Source organism: Nuphar pumila, chromosome 2 (assembly GCF_984573655.1).
Source record: "Nuphar pumila chromosome 2, dmNupPumi1.hap1.1, whole genome shotgun sequence".
In the NCBI taxonomy this organism is placed as follows: domain Eukaryota; kingdom Viridiplantae; phylum Streptophyta; class Magnoliopsida; order Nymphaeales; family Nymphaeaceae; genus Nuphar; species Nuphar pumila.
In genome coordinates, this window is record NC_143250.1 from 104,870,594 (window position 1) to 104,879,437 (window position 8,844).

The following is an 8,844-nucleotide window of genomic DNA, read 5'->3' on the forward strand; positions in this document are numbered from 1 at the left end:
TACATGATGATAAATATTTGTGGCATATACCATGGGAAGTGGTTATACGAGTATACAATTCGAACTCACATTGGATACTCAGGTTTTTTTTTGCAAAGAATGAATTTATTCAAGATAAAGAATCAAGGGGATGTGATGAGATCCTCAACCTTGTAGAACCATGTGCAAAAGTGATTTTGGCAAAAGTGATTTTGGAATCAGACAGATGGTGAACAACATTTTGAAATTTCTCAAAGAGCTGGAGGTCAAGCAATTCCTCAAGAGACAAATAATTTTGTACAGATTTGATAGATTAATTATTCAAAATCCTATGAACAACTCTTACCAAATTGCACTTAGCTTAGCAAAATTAGCCAAGGGGAATCTTAAAAGCATGGAAGGACCACCCCCAAGATTGGTATCCTGTAAGAGAGGAATTACTGTAACATGTAACATTTATTTTTGAGCTTATTAATGAATTATGGTCAGGGTCTGCCTAACCCCAGCTCACCTTTAAAAAAAAGCCAAACCTTTATTGGTGTTGGAAATGAACCTTTGGTGTTTGATTGCATGGACAACAGTATATGTGGGTCATTGTTGTTTGCATTCTACGCATTCAACAAAAACATTAGACACACGAAACACATGAAACACGATGTCTCGTGGTCTTCCACCTCTCTCCCTAGAGTAATGGTGTGGCTGGAACACTTGAGACAACCCCCCCCCCCAACCCCCCTGCAACAAAAAACTTGACTTATCCAGGACATCTCTACGCTTGGCCAAGAATGTCCAAATAAGACTGTTCTCTATAGTCATGTCCATGCAATCAAATGCCCTATGTTAGTCCTTTAAGTAGCGAGCTCCCTTTTATTTCCAGTAAAATTGAATTTGAGATTATATATATAATTAGTCCCGTGCTTAACAAAAACTACTCTAAGTTAAGGAATGGTTTTTGGATACTGATTACGGGGTTGATTGATAATCTAATAGATGGCCCACAACTGTTATCTGCAGTAGAAGGTTATGTCATCATCAAATATTGACTATTTTATACTTGATACCGATTGGCGTACACTAAGTTCTGTTTTGTATAATTTATTAATTGTAATTGTTGGTTCTCTATTAATCATCAACCAATATTTCATGCATGTCGATAGGATTTTCACTGAATTAAGATCTATTTAACATCTTAACTGTCATCTATTGAATTGTGTATTCCATGCTTGTAAGTAAAGGCGATTACATCTACGATAAAACAATAGCAACAACGGGCAAATAATTTTCTTGTCATTTCTTCACATTGGGCATGAAATAGTTACCAGAAGCTTCTAGAAACTTCAGATGTTCGTTGCAAAAGCAATGAAACCATGCATTTCTTTCATGATTCCAAAACTTTATGAGGAGCTCCCTCACCTCAATATAAATGTTAGTGTTGGAATCTATGACGATATGAATTGTTTTATCTAAATCTAGAGAAGGTTTGCTGTGACAATTTTTTTAAGATTTGATAGATTAGATGGGATTCACTCTATCATTATCTTATCTTGATTAATAACCATATGAGTTGTAGATACAATTTCTTGTTTTAGATCTTGAAATTGTATAAACATGTGATTTGAGAGATTAAATAAATGAAAAAGAAAGAGGGTGTGGGAGTTTTTTTTCATAGATGCAGGCTTTTGGCTGAACCATGTATATATGTGTTATTTCTTAATTTCTTTTCCTTAATCTCTTATTTAATTTTTATTCAATCAAATTTTAATTTTTTTAACATGATATCTGAACATGACTAGATCTATCTTCACAATCTTGAAGTTTGCAGCCTTCTTGTCATTGGCAAGTTCGTAGTACAATCTTCACATTGTGCATCTTCTAGTGACTTTGGTTTAGATTGTAGCCCGTCTTCATCCAACACATATTTTCATATTTTTAAGTTGGAAGTTTTTTTCATTCACCCTCAAACTTAAGAGGGTGTGTTGGAATTTATAACAATATGAAAGGTTTTATCTAAATCTAGAAAAGATTTGTAGTTACATCTTTTTAAAGATTTGATGAATGAGATGAAATTCGATATATCATGATTTTATCTTGATTAGTAACAATATGAGTTGTAGATAAAGTTTTTTGTTTTGAATCTTGAACCTATATAAATATATGAGGGATTGAATAAATGATAAAAAAAAAAGAGGGTGTGAGAGTTTTTTCTCGTGGATGTAGGTTTTTGGGTGAACCACATATATGCATGTTATTTCTCTATTTTTTTTCTCTAATCTCTTATTTAATTTTTATTCAATCAGTTTTTTATTTTTTTTAAATAAAGGTCAAATTTTTCTTGACGTTGAAAATACATCTTTCATGTTATAGGCCTTGTTGGTGTTACTTCCCATTCGCTTCAGTCATGGCTTTATACTCCATCCTCTTGTACTTCATACATTAAGGCATTTTTTGAACACCTTGTTTCATGCATCATGCACTCGTTTCTTTTTCTCCTTTTTTTTTTGGTTTATCGCCTGAAGAAAATCGCATCTGGACCTGGCCGCGCTAGCCCAGACTACCATACCTGCTGTCGTCATCCTAGAGGCATAAAACTTCGAAGCTAGAACCCTCACCCCTAGAGCCTATATATGCTGGATGTTGGCTTGCGCAAGGAAATGACACTCGCAGGAATTGAACCTTGACCACCTATTTGACGGTTAGGCCCTACCCCACTACACCAAACCCCTCGGGGTTCATGCATTCATTTCTTATAGTGGCAAGTGGTAATTATGGGTATGACATAAAATTCACGCAGTGAAACCGTAAATATGAGTTTTGAGGATTAATTAACATTAATAAAAATGCATTGTACAAATGACTTCCAGCTGAAAATATATAAAATTTTCTACTTGAGATTTTCTAGGGGTAACAGTGGTTATTATTGCAATTTCAATTTTTTTCTTTTATTTTCAGAAAGCTTCTTTCTTCTTCATTCAAAGTGCGCTTGGCATGTTATCAGAAGACAGAGGCAAAGTGCCACACACTTTTATTCTTTGAAAACTTGAAAGCCCATTGACTTGAAATTTCTAAGTTTCAAGTCTTTCTCCATCAATTCTTCCCATGAACAACATGGTTTGAAATCACGAACAATTTATAATATATATGATTGATCATACATTTTATAATATGATTGGACTAATAATTTGCATGGCATCTATGTTCAATTTGAAGGATCTAGATAAGCTTATTGATCAATCAAAATCTGCAGGAGAGTATTGGACTACCTCAAAATGGGTTGGGACTAGCAAAAGCGATCCTATATGGATGGGATTGCTCTTGATCACCATGATGATACCTTCTATGCTTGTATTATTTTCTTAAAGCCCGTATCTCCATGTACAATTAAGTTGCATGTTACTCGTTTAGAAACCGTCCGTGGAAAGGATGAAGGTTCCATATGTGGTTAAGTGATGATCTCTCTCTCTCATGCACATGTTCCCACGAACAAAACACATGGACATTTCAAAGTATCAGAAGGCTTCGAGAGAGCATCGGGTGCAATATGATTGCACAAAAATTGTGCATTAAGCACATGATCGCCATCTATCAGGTCTTGGGCCCCGCGCCTGGACAGGCCCTGTCCCCAAGATGGAGGGTGATCAGATGCTTAATGTGCAAAAATTTGTGCAATCATATTGCATTTGATTCTCTCAAGCCCATGACAAGCTTTTCTGATTGCACAAATATTTGTTCATTGACAGGGCCTGTCAGGTGTGGGGCCCAAGACCCTTGGATGGCGATCGGGTTCTTCATGCACAAGTTTTGTGCAATCATATTGCACCCGATGCTCTCTCGAGGCCCATGACAAGCTTTTGTGATCTTTTGAAATGTCCCATGTGTTTTGTTCGCGAGAACATGTGCATGAGAGAGAGATCATCACTTAAAAAGTAACAATTAATGAACCACATATGAACCTTCATCCTTTCCACGTACGTACGGTTTCTAAACGAGTAACATGCAACTTAATTGTACATGGAGATACGGGCTTTAAGCATGAAATCAATAAATCTAGGCTTATGGTTTCATGCTATATCTTTTTGATCTGCTCAGGACAGGCTCAGAGTTTAGCTTTAGATGGAACTGATAATGATAATTATGGTTGTATTGGTAGAATTTAGAATGCCACCATCAGGTTGCCATGATCAGACCTGCTACTGTGAAAAGAAGAAACTGGACCTCTGCGTTTGCTGGAGTGTTGTCAGTGATCAGGCTGAACACCCACTAACAAGTGACAACCAATAAACTTTTTTCTCAGGATCAACTAGAATGCAGTGAAAATTTTCCAAATCATTAAAAACTCTCTGCTAGGCTCAGGCCCAAGCACGGTACAGGTCGAGTTGGAGAACTTAAAGTTGATGCGTCCACTAGATAAAAAGACCAAGCATTGTGGTCTTTTATCCAGCGTATGAGAAGCTAACAACTCACTTCTAGGACAGCAATCATTCTTCACTCTCATATTTGGGATTTCCTGTTAATATTTGATGCTATTGAAGGCATGGAACAATTGAGCTGAAAATCATAGGTTCAGGCTTTCATGACAAAGAGGAGCAGCCTCTTCTCTTCCTGGCGGCCTTGTTCTCTGCTATTATGCTGTTCTGTCCTTGCACAAAAGAACAGTTCGGCCTAACTGTATTTGCTGCACAATTCCTCCGATCCTCTCTTCAATAGGGGATCGTCTTCTACAATTTCTGTGCCAGGATCTGAATTTTCGGCTGCCGGTCTTCATCATGGTGGGAATATCTTTCTTACTGCATGAATCATGTATATGCATCTAGCTGTTTGCAGTCATTTCAACTCTGCTACATCTAGATGCGCAAAAACCTCTTTAGTGAAAATTTGGACCCGCCTACTTTAAGGCGAGGGAATAACTGGAACAACAGTTATTGGTTTCGCTGCAGCATAAGGGCGTTCAGATGGAGCTGTTATGGCCTGGTCCTGTTTATGACGGACAGGGCCGGGTCTGTTATGAACTTCAGACGGACGAAACTTTATGTTTGGCTGGTCCTTCTCTTCAATGTTCTTTGATTATGGTTATTGTTTGTTAGCTTCTTTTTCTGAGCAACAGCAAGTGATACCTCATCAGTTGCTGTTGTATTTATACCTGTATTAGCCTTAATCCTTATTAATATATCCTTTTTTCTTTCTTTAAAAACAAACAAACTTTAATTATAAACTCAATCTAACTACATAGATGCATCCAATATGGTTTGTTTGCTAAGGATGAAACCTTCGATCATGTTATTTTGATCTAAAACTATGATTTTTCGAGTCATGAAATTTTAGTGCATTATAGGCCATTGATTTTTTAAGCCCTTAAAACCTGCTTGCATATTACAATCACATGATTCAAAATTCATTTTCTACTAAACAAACCTTGTAAATCGTATTCATAAGGTTTAATCTGCAAAAAGAAAAAAGAAAAAAAAAACACCTTAAAAAGGTGATTTATACTCAGTTTTTGGTGCCTTTAACGGCACCAAATATTAACCCTTATAGTTCACTACCAAATTGCTGGCATGAAAGTGGAAGAGATAAACACCAGTGTTACCCAATGGGCACGAGTGGGTCATTGAATTTCTTGGCTTAGAAAAACCCTCTTACGGGCATAAAAAAACGTGGTGTCTGTCTTGGTAGGAAAATGCAATAGTTATACACAAAGTAATTACAAAATCATTGTGCAATCTTTGATTAAAAGCAGAAAGTCGACCACCAATCATTTGATCACTTATTACAAATCTATGAACCATTCAATAACGATTACCACATAGCCTATGCAAGAGCAACAAGGATAATATAGAATGTTACAGAACTTTGGTTTTGATTCAATTCAAAGTTAAGCAATTCACATATCTACAAACAATATCAAGTTTCAGACAGCAGCAAAGAATAGCATGTTCTCTTTTCACATCCTAACAAAGAAGATGCTCAACTCCGGACCGACGTTCCCATCCGGATTAATCATGTAGAATGCCTCTGAGTCCTTTGAACCGATCACCCTCTCAAAGCGTGCCCTCATATATGTAAGTTCTCCATCTGCAAACTCATTCCCCGGCTGTTGGCACGGCAAAACTCCGGCCCCCATCGACACGCCGTGCAACATCTGCATGACATTGAGCTCCTCCTCTGAGATGTGTCTCCTCTTGATGCAGTACCCTGTCTTGCGTCCGTTGCAGTACACAGCCCACACCATCTCATCCAACAGCCTCTTCTTGTATGTCCTAGTCTCACTCTCTAGTGCAATTCTTATTAGGCCGGTTGCCATCTCCTTAAGCAATGTACTAGTGAGCATTGGTAGCTCTAATATGAACATAGGCACACATGTTGGATCTTCCTGCAAGGCCAAGCTCACCTTACCTCTCCTACAGCCAAACAAGGTCCCGATTGCGAAATTGCCGGATATTAGGCTACTGCGAGGCCGGCCAAGTAATGCTACCATCTTGCACCCAGTGGTGAGCATAGGGAACAATTTAAAGTTGAACAATCGAAAAAACTGGCTTGTTCTTGATCTCTTCTTGGCAGAGGCATGGAGCAACGACATCGTTTGTGGCGATGTGACGGGAATTTCCATTGATTAGCATGTAAATGGGAGGGGGTAATTGAGATATATGGGATACGGGATATGAATCATGATGTTGCGAATGGTAGTGCTTAGTGGAGCACTAAAAGTGTTTGTGAACAAAGGAATATGGGATGTGGGTGTGTATGTAACAAAGGAATATGGGATGTGGGTGTGTATGTCTAAGGGGGGCTGGGAATCTTAATTTGAAGTGGGAGAGAAGGGAAGATAAAGCACCCAAGTTGCAAGTTGGGAAAGGCAAAGTTGATGTGTCCAAGTATGAGGTAGAAAAAGGGGTAAGCATGGACCACTGAGTCTGTGAAAGAAGATCAATGACCCTTCTGCTTTATGGCTTAGCATGTGCTTCCCTGATTACTACTCGACCTTCAGCATCATCTCCATTACCTGCTTTATGCTTTTCTATAGACCACATCAAGAACCTCATAATTGATAATGGAATATCTTCTTATCTATCATCAAATATCTGCCAGTATGCAAATGTCTACCCACACCCAGAGGCGGATCCGGGGGGGGGGGGGGGGGGGCGGTGTGGGGAGTTTTGAAAATAAATAAATAAAAATAAAAAAGACAAGGTTTTGAATTTTTTGTGCACCCCTTTAAGCTTTTAAAATTTTTTCGCCCCCCTTTAAGCAAAATTTTGAATTTTTTTTTTGCCCACCTTTAAGCTTTTGAAAAATTTCTGCCCCTCTTTATAAGCAAAATTTTGAAATTTTTTTGCCCTCCTTTATGCTTTTGAAACTTTTTTGCCCCCCTTTAAGCAAAATTTTGATTTTTTTTTGCCTGCCCCCCTAAGCTTTTGAAATTTTTTTGGCCCCCTTTAAACAAAATCCTGGATCCGCCTGACAGAAAGAAAGAAAGAGTTAATTTTTATTTTTATTTCCAAAAATAATCGAGTGAATTTATCTCACATATTTAACATGACTAAGTTCTTGGAATCTGTATAAACTTGGTTATGCTTTATGCAAAAAAACAATAATACCTTTAAAGTAGCAAGAAGGTGATCGTTCAAATAATTTGCTTTATTCGTGAGTTTTTTGGCTAGGCCAAGGGAAAACCTGGTTTTCATTGGCTGCTAACCAGGATGGTTGTGAACCCAGCTGGCCTCCGCCCATATAACCCCTCACGTCTAGCTAGGGCCGGTAAAGGAGCCAAACGAACTGAGCAGCACATGTTCGGGGCTCATGTAAAAAAAAATCATGTTATTTATATATAAAATATACATTAAGCTTAATAGTTCACATTTTACATTTTTCATGCATCCTTCTCTTTTATATATTTCTTAAAATATATATCATACACTATATATATATATATATATATACATACGGACTCACCCGGGTGCTGAACAGAACACTCCGTTTTCACGCTTAATTCATTTAAGCTAAATGAGCTGTCATGGCTCTGCTCGCCAGCCATACTAGCCGATCACGAACACGTTTGTGACAAGTCAAACCAAGCCAAGTCACGAGCTGCTTGGTTCATAATTTACCAGCCTTAGGCTTAGAGTTAGTATAACATCCCTCAGGGTTCGAACTCGTGATGTGGGGATATCTCCGTACCATGTGCTCCAGCCACCCCCGGTAGCCATGAACGAGATCCAGGGCATGTTAAGTGCCTGCCTGTGTGACACAAGACAATCACATGACAGCATTATATGGCCCCGTAGCAACAGAATGCAGGCCCCACTCAGAATGCTGTCATGTGATTGGTTGTGTCATGTAGGCAGGCACTTAATCGATCCTTATATCCCTGCTCCTGGTAGCCAGGTGAGCACCACTGTCAGAGAACTACAGGAATTCGTGAACTTGCCATAGCACAAATTAATAATAGAATTTATAAAGTTTGTCTAGTTGAAACATTAATGTATTTGACAAACTTGGTCATGTCAATTCATTGCCATACTAGTGTACCCCATAAAAAAAAATAATAAACCGCTAAAGTTCCATAATCGGATATGAACAACTCATTTTAATCTATAAAGACATTCTTCTATCTTTTGCAATTGTCGCTGAGCCAATAGGACTGCATGACAAATACATTGGGTCCTCCCTATACCTACCATGGCCACAGGGACATGGTTCATCGAGCACGCACTTGAAAAGAATGAAAGTTGCATAATTCAGTGTGTGGCTGTAATATTAGTTGGGTGTGAAGAAAAAGGATTGTATCTGATGATGCATGTTGTGTATCATATGTCGATCCTAGCCATCCAAAAGAATGCATATGAACCAGGACGATCATATGTATGAACT

General features: G+C 38.1%; 1 pseudogene; it reads right to left on the minus strand.

Moving 5' to 3' along the window:
• Window positions 1-5,721: 5,721 nt before the first annotated feature.
• Window positions 5,722-6,723, minus strand: LOC149846538 (protein MIZU-KUSSEI 1 pseudogene; annotated as a pseudogene).
• Between the last annotated feature and the right edge of the window lie 2,121 nt (window positions 6,724-8,844).